Here is an 11,507-nt window from a genome sequence, read left to right on the forward strand (position 1 = left end):
TCCACAGGCTGCAAGTGTAAAAAGTTTGGCAATAAGATCTGAACAAGGTTATTTTAACACTTGTTGTGCATTTTGCAAACCTGCGGATCAACATGTTGCCTCTCACTGATAGAGCCCTGCGCTCCCTCTCAACGTCCATGTCATCATTTTGAGACGCAGTGACCCAATGCCCCAGGTACTTAAACTGTGTTACTAATTTCAACTGAACGCCTCCTAACATGACTGGTGGAACTATGCTATATGTTTTAGTGCCGGCTTTGAAAATTAGTAACTCAGTCTTACTAGAATTGTACCTGAGGCCATGTACCTCCGCGTATCTTTCACATATGGCCAGTAAATTATTAAGTGCGCAAACCGAAGGGCTAAGCAGCACCATATCATCAGCGTAGCTGATGTTATTGAAGCACTGTCCTCCGACTGAACAGCCCGCTCGAGTGCCGCTGAGCTCCTGAATCAGGTGATCCATATATAGGCAGAACAGCCTTGGCGAAGTTAGGCCTCCCTGTCTCACACCGCACTGCAATTTGTAAGAGTCAGACAGCGAACCCGCCCATCTTATCCTGTTAATCTGGTTACTGTACCAATATTTAAATAGCTCAACCAGCTCTCCAGGTACCGCCGCTTGGTTTAGCTTCTTCCATAGGAGATCGTAGGACACCAGGTCGAATGCCTTGGATAAGTCCAAGAAGCATGCATAGACCGGTGTTCTACGATCTGTGTAATATCGGACAGTATGCTTGAGGCACAGAACCGCAGCCTCAGTTGATAAACCTGACCTAAACCCGAACTGGGCGTCGTGGAGCGGGACAATCTTCTCCAGTGTCTCATCAAGCATACTGTCCAACACCTTACTTACTATGGTAGCCAATGAGATGGGTCTATAGTTACTTATATCCGACGCATCGCCTGTACGGTTTTTAGGTACAGGTACTACGACCGTTTTAATCATCTCGTCAGGTAAGTAACTATGACTAATGCATAGAGTGAAGAGCATGGCCAGTACCCTAGGCAAATGATCCCCGGCATACTGGAGATGTTCTATGCTAAGAGAATCATGCCCAGGTGACTTTCCGCGGGTCATGCCCTTCACCGCTGCTTTCACCTCACTGGCTGTAAACCTTATAGGCGTTCTAGAGCCAAACTGCACTGACATGGGCGGATCCCTTGATGAGCCCAGCGGCGACTCGACTTTGAAATGGGCTTTGAACAGCTCCGCTATTCTTTCCGGATTACTTTCACCCATTACGTTCACAGGAAGGCTCGACCTAGGACCCATTTTACTCGTCTGCTTCCAGAAACTGCTAAAATTCTTGTCTGTATGATGTCTAGCAAGAATGTCCGCTTTAATCTGGTCCGCGTTGTTCTGACACCATTTTAATTTTTGTTTAAACTTTCTTCTTGTTTCTACCATGTCGTCAAAAAAGCGCCCCGACCTAGGTTTTCCATGCAGAACCCAAGTCTGAAAACTAAGTCGAGCCTCCGCATGAAGTGGTTTCACATGCTTGTTCCACCCGACCACTTGTTTCTTTCTCCAGAACTTCGCCTTTGTACTCTCACAGCTCATAGATGCGGCATGTTTTAAAGCATCTATTAGATTAGCATGTAAGTCATTAATAATTCGCCTATGTTCTGTGTTAGTACAAAGCCGATCACAGCATTCTGTCAGCTCATGGGGAAAAGCAATATATGTATGCTATTGAATTATTACACTAAATATGTATACATAATCAGAGTCACAGGTCACATTTAAATACATAAATACGAGAATTCGACTAAGGTGCGCTTAAATATATATCCCTCATTCCTACTGTAGTATTCTATCCACTATGGCACAAGTAAGGAGCGGAGAACAATAAACTATATTTCTCGATAGCCGATTAACATAATCATTTCGCCGAGCACTAATCGAATGGCCGCGAGCCGCGCCACGTGCGCTTACGGCCATTACACTCGTACTACACTATAGCTCCACTGATAATGATAATAGTATGTTTTAGACTAATAACATGGTCAGCATTAGAAGATAACAATTCGATGTGTCTACGGTTGATATAACGTTTAAACTCCGTCATACAAAACTATGATTACCGTTCGTGTTTATGAAACAAAATAGATATAATTAGATAAGAAGCTTAAAAACGCCACGAATTCTGCCCTCACGCACAACAAGTACCTATATTGGAAAACCAATTCAAATTTATATTTTATTGCATGTAAAAAACGGTAAAAGATTGAATTATTATTATGTCACATACGGTTGTTAACTTGTTCTTGTTATGCGAAATGGGGCAGAATTATAACCTATAACCTATCATAATAGAATAACCATGCCTATTATGTAATATAATGTAGTGTTAAATACGAATTTATCTATTTAGCGTTAAAATAAGTTATATTTGGAATATTTCGAGGTTGGTACCTACTTACTTGATATACCCTGTAGAGAACTACCGAAGTATTCCTTTTATATACAAAAAAAAACAAGTAGCAATCTACTTTTAGAAAAAAAAGAGCTTAATTTACTATGAGCAATAACCAATACAATTACAAAGATAGTACGTTAATGACACAGCACTCGGAAGTCTTATAAACCTATCTGATCTTAACCTCAAGACGGCGGCAACTGTACAGTTACTTCGATTTTATTTCAATTAGATTAGAATCTTGTACTTACCTATCTTAATTACTTAATAACATCTTAACTTCTACAAACACCATTACATTGCAATTCTAAAACACGTAAATTGACGTTAAAAGCAATATAATTTACATAATTTGAACGCGCACGCCATATAGTGACGGCATCCATTGATTCAGTGGAGGCGGGGACGGGTCGAGGGAGGGAAGGGAGACCGTAACAGCTATACCGTAATTTCGTGAGTCAGCCCGTCGCTCCAGTGGCGCAATTGGTTAGCGCACGGTACTTATAAGACAGTGCTCGTGAGTAATGCCGGGGTTGTGAGTTCGAGCCTCACCTGGAGCATATTTTTTTGAATACACGAATTTGATGATGATGACATACGAGTTGTTTGTTAGTTTTTTCTTTTTTTTTAATAAGGTTATCCTCCTCTACTTAGACATAAAATATAATTACTTTACTTGACATAAAATAATATTACGTAGGTATTTTATATTATGATTATTTTTTAATACATTGTGTAATAAATTATTTCATACAAAATAACACGTATGATACTTTTCTTAATCGAAATGAAATTTATAAATTCCGAATCAATTGAACAAATGTTAACTTAAGAGGCTCAACTACATTTGTGAGGAACTTTTTTATATCTCAATGACTATATGTAGATATGAAATACTATTTTAAGCATATAAAAAATAACATATGTATTAGTAAAAGACTGAAGTGCTTTATTTTGTTACATATTTGTGAAAGAAAATACTAGTTCTAAGTAAATAAATATGAAATGAAACTTCATTAAAATTAACATTATATTTAATCGAGCAGGCTAAAAATCTACCTAATATAAAATACCCTAAACTATTATTATCCCAGTTACAAACAGAAAGCTGCGGTTTCTATTTAAAATGTCATTCAAAAGATATTTGTGAGTATAAATGAAATGGTAGAAGCATCATAGAACCATAGCCTAAAACAAATTGTAATTATTAAATCGTTTTATGACTTTTCTAATGTTAGTAATTAATCTGACATATTATTTTGAGTATTTGTATCGTATTTTTTGTTACAGTGCTAATTGTATCATAAATCATAATACCTAGTCCAAATTTTGCATGATACACTAAGCACAATATGGTAAGTATGCATTTTACATACATGTAAAACTACAAATGAATTTTAAAGGAAAATAGAACCAGCTAACGACAGGCGGTCTTATCGCTAAAAAGCGATCTCTTCCAGACAACCTTTAGGTTTTAGGTTTAAACTAAAATACGTTATAATAGTACATTATGATACAAGTGTGCTAAGTTGGTCATTACACACGAGGCGATATTGTGCTTGAAAATGACATTTTTGTCAAAATATAAACTAAAAACATGCAAAACTATTCCAATTTTATGACAAATAAGGAAAATGGCTGGCGCGTTACTATTTTTTACGCACGATTCCAATGCGCGCGCAAGGCAAAGGCGCGAACGAAATCGACAAACATCCAATTTAAAAAATGTAAAAAAGCTAATATTTTCGTATTTCTATTCAAATCGATAAAATGTTATGTTTATTCATTAACGTAATTTACAAGATAATTGAATCTATACAAATAATGCTGGTGTGATAAAACCTCTTTGAACTAACATTTGAAACCTAGTAGTTGGTTAAAAAAAAAGTATTACTCGACCAAATGAAGAAGGCTCCGTTTCCATACATATTATTAGCAATCAGTTACCTTCTTAACTCAGTCGGATAATATAACGAAAAAGCACGAGTGTTATAATATACTGGAACAGCACGCGTGTTTAATATCTAGGATTATGAGCCAAAAATCGGTGGAATAAAAACGCCGTTTTGAGCAAATGTGTTGAAAATGTCATTATACACCTTTGTAAACCCATATAATCAGCAAATATATAAAATAAATAATACCTGCATCTCTTTATACCATAAAGTGACCATAAACTATAATGTTGTGGGTCGTGCTCAATGCCGGATTTAGAGGTCTGGAGGCCTCGGGCAATAAAGGAGTGGAGGCCCCCTGGCCCCAATTTTTTTCCAAATAAAATGGTAAATTTACCGAATTCTCTATTGTGGGGGGGGCCTCTTTTGTGGAGGCCCGGGGCAGTAGCCCCGGTTGCCCTCCCCTATATCGGGCCCTGGTCGTGCTAGTCGATGATGATGGCATGTTCTCGGGAGTTAATGGTGCTGACTCCGCATGCGCATGTAACTCCATCTCCACTCTTACCATCAGGCGGGCCGTATGCTTGTTTGCCACCGACGTAGTATTAAAAAAAAAGTGAAAGTCGTTCGTGAGATGTGCTCCAATCACCAAGACGACCGTTAACGTCGTATCAAAACCAGTTCAACACTGTAACAAGTTTTAAAATCTGAATCGAGTTCCTCACCGGATTACTACGATGCGATCCGCGGCCGGCTCCCTGACACTGCGGGGTTGCGAACTGCATCGCAGCCATTGAGGTATAGTACTAAAGTCGGCATCTCTAACAAAATCCTTCCGCACCTCAATATGTTTAAAACTTTTAAAACGCCATTTGACTCTGATCTTCATTCTTTCATTGATATGTGTTTTTGTCAAATATCAAAAAGTGGCTCATACTGTTTTTAACATCACATGAGAGGAAATTATAATATTAAAAAATATTATTTAAGCTAAAAAATAGTACGCAACCAAAAGTAACAAAAACAGTGTCTTTAACAGAAAATTGCCACTTTGATCCCCCTGGCAGGGAAGAAAAGTGTCACTTGGCTCCCTCCTAGCACGGATGAAAATGCCCTTTTCCAAATAGGTGATGTGAAAATCCATATTTCTTAGATGTGCAAACATTATTTCGGAGGAAATAGTACATTTCGATGATAGTGCGGAAAGTATGTCATTACGTCACGAGTACCGAGATATCTTGACTTGGGACGAGTGAGTTCTGAGTGAAGAATGACATTTCCGCACGTGTATCGAACGATTTTTTTTAATACAGTTGAGAAAAAATAAGAAAAACAACAAGCTTTTTTTGCATATTCTCATAAGAGTAAGAAGAAAGTTAAAATACCTTTAACCTTATAAGAATTGATAGGTACTCCTATGACTAGTAGGTTGTGTATTTTATTGACTTAGGAGGTTCCATGTTGAATATAGGTATTATAAGTAGTACTCATGCACGTGTAGAGAAAGCCTATTCGGTTTTAGGAATTCCATAGATTTTTGATTCAGTTTTTTTATCTGGTCAATCAATTCCACAAATCGACCCGACCCGACACCGACCCCGAGTCGTGAGGAATGTAAATGCGTTGACCGTGCGCGAACATCCCTATACAAAATGTTACCCTTCGGATTTTTTCGGTCACCTACGTACGAGGAAACATGCGGCCTGTGCGGGTCAGAGCGTGTGCGACGGAACTAATGTGGGCACGTATCACAGCCACAACCTTCAGTTAACTAAGGCTTACCGTGTCGGTCACTTCATTATCAGTTCGTCAATGTACCTAAATTAACAAAAAGGATAAAATATAATATTGTCCCTTTCATATACTCTAGAAATAATTTCATATAGCTTGGCCACTGTAAGCTGTCATTACCATACAATTTGTAACTCTTAAACGCAAAATCTCGCAAAATAGTATTGAGATGATATCTGTCACCTCACCTCACCGTACCCAAGCTGTTTGAAAAATATTTTTGAAGTCGGTGTGAGTTTCTTAGAACCATAGTTGCTTAACAAACTTAAAGAAGAGAAATCGCCAAACATGAAATGATATATTCATTGAAGAGTTCCGTTTTGGTCTTCATCAGCAGTTCTACTTCATCAAATGGCACTCTTATTAATGCGAATGCTTGGTTTATTCATGAAAATACAAGAATCTAACTCCTCGACCCACTAAGATGGGCCAGCGTGTAGAGGGGCCATAAGATTTTCGGAGTTTCCTCAATTACTCATGGATCCCATCATGATCCCATCAGAACTGGATTTGACAAAAATGGAACCAAACTGGAATGGAACTACATAAGTTTCGAACAAAAAAAGAATTTTCCAAATCAGTTTACACATGACGGAATTGAAACAAATATGACAATGAAACGATCGAATTGATAACTTCCTCCTTCTTTTGTCGATTAAAAATAACTATATACAAGGATGACTTCAAAAGCATAATACAAAACCCTTGATTCTGACACACTTGATGATAAAAGGGATGGATCGGTGCGTTATACTTTAACTTTAAAAAAAAGAAAAAGTAAAAAAATTGCAAATTTTTTTTTTTAGTTTTATCATTCTCTTATTTTAGAAGTTACGGGGGGGGGGGGGGCACATTTTACCACTTTGGAAGTGTCTCTCGCGCACTCTATTCAGTTTAGAAAAAAATGTTATTATCCATAGATACTCCACACGTATGGGTTTGATGAAAAAAAAATTGAGTTTCAGTTCTAAGTATGGGGAACCCCCAAAATGTATTCTTTTTTTTTCTATTTTTGTGTGAAAATCTTAATGCGGTTCATAGAATACATCTACTTACCAAGTTTCAACAGTATAGTTCTTATAGTTTCGGAAAAAAGTGACATACGGACGGACAGACAGACAGACATGACAAATCCATAAGGTCTCCGTTTTTTGCCATTTGGCTACGGAACCCAAAAAATGAAATTCATGATATTCTTACTAATTACCCGCCGACGTCTGCAGGGATGGTGCATCACGAAGATCGGCCTCTCTTCTCCGATTTCAAGAACATCGTCAAAATACCTGGATATAGGAGTAGTCAGTTCGTTGACTTTTGTAAAATATGCACACAAATACCACATATATACAAACATTTAAACAAATAGGTATGAGTATGCTAAACACAATAATAATTTGGATTGCTGATAGAAAGCAAACACCGAACAAACAGAGAAAGGCTATAAAGATAAAGTCAATGGCTGGGTATCTTTATCTTTAGCAGTAATCTAGTTTTACATGGCAGTGAGATACTTAAGGAATATCTTGATTCTGCAAACAATAAACAGCGAAGAGTATATAGGATGGAAGTCCTAAAGAAACCCTACATTTGATGGCAATAAAGCTGTAAGTATACTATTTTAAAGTACTTATTTACAATAACTTGTAATAAGTACAAAACATTTATTTGCAAGTAACGCCGACCCAGAAAACCCAGAAAGTGAGAGTCAGGATGGCGGGTGTACCTAAATAAAAATAAACAAAAAGCATACCTACATTTTTGTACCTAATGTGTACAATTTAGTACCTACTTCAAAAAATTGTACCTCCCGGTACTTACTTAAAGTTATTACCAAAAAACAATACACCCGCCATTCTGACAGTCTGAATGGCGGGTGTATTTTACTACGCAAATTACGCAATGATCCCGCGATTATTGATTAATTTTATAAAAAACAACTACCTTCTATTATAAATTTTATTTGTGCCTTCCAAGTTTTACTCATTTTACTTTTTACATTGCTATTACATCGTCGTCGTTACATTTTTACATAATCGGTAAGATGAGAAATGGTAGCGCCTGCAAAAGCGCTGCCATTTTTCATCTTACCGATTTCATTTTTATGAAAAAACGCTACGGTACAATTATTTTTATTACGCCAGGAATTAGTACCTTTCACGTTTAATCTGTTAAGTTCAATTAACTCGGAAAATTATGTCTTAAAAAGGCCAGGCGCCACGTCAAAGGATTCTTCTTAAGAAAAACTATGTACAGTAAGCTACAAACAGAACTCTGCCCTTGCTTAGCGACATTTAACAATCTGTGGTTTCGCGGTCCCTCTGTCCCCTACAGTTCACGCACGCGTCGTGACACTGACAAAACAAAGGGCAATTAATGTTATAAAATCAATGCCTTTTCACGCCAACTTCCCGAAGAAAAAAAACTTTGTTAACCAAAAAATAATAGCATACCCTCAGATATACAGCGCAGGTTTCGTCACACTGCAGAAAGCTCATCCACCTGAGGTTTCGTCAAAATAAGTCTTTCTGAAATAGGTATCTAATTTATATAAAAAAAAGTAATCTTAAATAATAATAACCGCAGGGCAGCTTGTGGCGAGCTGTTAGGGAGTAACGACCCCACGGACCCGAGTACTCCCGAGAGTCGGTCAGGGTCTCCGTCTCCGGTGTGTCTTCGTCGGTCGGAGTGGACCCCAAGGGGACCCGCAGGACTCTCAGCTCTGGCTTGCCTTCATTGGCCGGCCAGAGAGGAGTCGTTAGAGCTAAATGCTCCAGGGGTGGAAGTGAAAACTTGCATAAGACGCGAGTTGGCACAGTGGCTGTTATCGGCCACTGGGTAGAAAGCGGCGTACACCTCTCGACACCCCTGAGCCGCTCACACCGGTGTTGCTCCTGGTCGTTTTCACGACGGCATTGAAAACATTGTTATGGCAGGTGTCCGACCTCTTTGCAATAACCCAATCTCATTGTCCTCCCAAACTTCAATCCATAGACCGTTATACTGTTCACTTTTACTACAATAGTCCCAATGCCTGCTGCGACCGGTTCATGGGTGTCTATTGTTGGGCCTGTGAACGGGTTCCAGCAGGCGTTCTACATGACATTAAAGCTCTCCAAGGGGCCTCTACGTGTTGGATCTATATCCCCACGCAAGCCTATCAAAGGACCGGGATTTATAGGATTTTGACGACCGGTTTGGCCTAGTGGGTAGTGACTCTGCCTACGAAGCTGATGGTCCCGGGTTCAAATCCTGGTAAGGGCATTTATTCGTGTGATGAGCATGGATATTTGTTCCTGAGTCATGGGTGTTTTCTATGTATTTGAGTATTTATAAATATTGATATGTATATTATATATATCGTTGTCTAAGTACCCTCAACACAAGCCTTAAGGATGACTCACGCTACACAGTGCCAGGACCGGGCCGGGGCGGACCGGAGCGAGCCGTCACACGGACTTTCAGGAGCGCCACCGTCGCCGGACCGTTCCGGGGCCGGGGCGACCGGGCCATCATCTCTATATTATAGTATCTCTATGCGTTGACACTATCGTTGAGTCTCCGAGCGCGAGACAGGCCGGGCCGGGCTGTCCGAGCTCACCGAGCCGTCCAAATAACGGACTGTTCATGACAAATGTCACAAATGTCAATCATATTGAAAAAATTGGTTCGATGGGAAGCAAGTCGATATAGAAATAAATAATAAAATCAAAATATTGGCCCTGGCTGCCATAATAGCTGATGAAGAGAATACTGCATACTCTGGGCAATTGTGCATTTGGACATTTCGCGGACACTTTCGGAAAAAGGAGAATTACACAACATTATGTGAAGAGCTTTATTTCCACATGACCCGAGACTCTTTCGAAGCCACCGTGTTCTCTGCTTAAGGTAATGGAAATACAATGCGTGTATATTGTCTCAAATAATCATGTGCCGTAGCATATTAAACTATTAAAAGGAAAAGGGATGACCGGTTCTCCATACAAACATAGTCCCCATTTTCCTCTCTGGATATTGATATTCCCTTCGTTCTACATCCAATTTTGTAATAGTACATTACGATACAAGTGCGAAAAATAGGAAATTCGAAACAAGTGGCGATAAATTAAAACACGACCGAAGGGAGTGTTTTAAATCGACACGAGTTGCGAATTACTTATTCGCACATGTATCGTACAACGTTTTACAGTACATGGCTCTTTAAATGTTCGACACAGTAACGTAATATGCTAATTTTCGCACTAGTGCGGTAAAGTAGCAACATATGTACTGTAAAAATATTATCCGTAATGGGAACTACGTTTGTATGGAAAAGCGGTCTCGTTTTGAGGTAGGTAACTAGGCAGATTACTTAGAGATTGACTCATCACAAGCTGCCCTAAGTGCTTCTTAGCGAGTAGACAGGCCTATTGTTTTTCAGTATTATTTTCTTCTATTGAGGTGTGCATTTGTGTTGTATTGCAAAAATATATCCGTTGGGGTTCAGTGATACCCGATAGATATTAACCCTGAATCACAAATGATCATTTTGCTTAATGCCGCGTTTTTGCATTATTTTCTCCATTCAATCCTATCATAGACTTGTTCCGTTTCAGGAATGCATGAAAAACTTAAGTTTAAAAGAGAAGATATTTAAAATGGCTGTAGGAATACCACAACATTTTAAAGTATCGATATAAGATAATCATCTACAAACATTCAGCTACAGAGAAATACGCGTACACCACTAAGAATGTCGGTGGTGCGCTCTCAAAGTAAAAAAAATAACTGTTAAGTTCGGTACACTAAGATAGAATTGTCTAACAAGTACAAAAAATAAACTACTTACTGGCTTACTTACTTCTTGCGAAAAAGGAATTTTTGATCTATAGTACGAGTGGGTTAGGTAGTTGAAATTTACAGTGTGCATTTTATGGTTCCGTAGGCAAAATGGCAAAAACCCTTACAGTTTCGTCATGTCTATCTGTCTGTCTATCTGTCTATCCGTATGTCACAGCTATTTTACTCAAAAACTATAAGATAACCAAAAGGAAAAGTGGAAAGTAGGTATTTTTTATACTACGTTGGTGGCCGGCCTGATGGTAAGCTACTACTTAGTTTAGAAGTTCAAATGTATAAAAATATAATTTTTAGGCACGCCATACATGTAACTAAAAGTGAAAAGGTTATTCAAGTAAAAGAGTATTCAATTTAAGATTTTTTTTTAAGTAAGTGAGATGGCAAAGGAGTCTTGCGTAGCCCGTCATGCTAGCCCGAAATGATATGAACGCTCTGACGTCGGGCTACAGCGGCGGCCTCATATTGAGAAAGTCGGGCGTAGCCCTTGTGCTATGCGTGCTCTAAGGCCAAGGGCCCCCTCATAACAAAAGAATCGGGGGTAGCCTTACGTACCTAAGTA

The 11,507-nt window shown here is 38.8% G+C and overlaps 1 non-coding gene across 1 annotated transcript; it reads left to right on the forward strand.

Moving 5' to 3' along the window:
- The first annotated feature begins 2,891 nt into the window (after positions 1-2,891).
- Positions 2,892-2,983, forward strand: Trnai-uau (transfer RNA isoleucine (anticodon UAU)). The gene is given in 2 exon segments: positions 2,892-2,929; positions 2,948-2,983. It is a non-coding gene; the product is annotated as a tRNA-Ile (tRNA).
- The last annotated feature ends 8,524 nt before the right edge of the window (positions 2,984-11,507 follow it).

The sequence above is a fragment of the Cydia pomonella genome, chromosome 5 (assembly GCF_033807575.1).
Source record: "Cydia pomonella isolate Wapato2018A chromosome 5, ilCydPomo1, whole genome shotgun sequence".
Classification (NCBI taxonomy): Eukaryota; Metazoa; Arthropoda; class Insecta; order Lepidoptera; family Tortricidae; genus Cydia; species Cydia pomonella.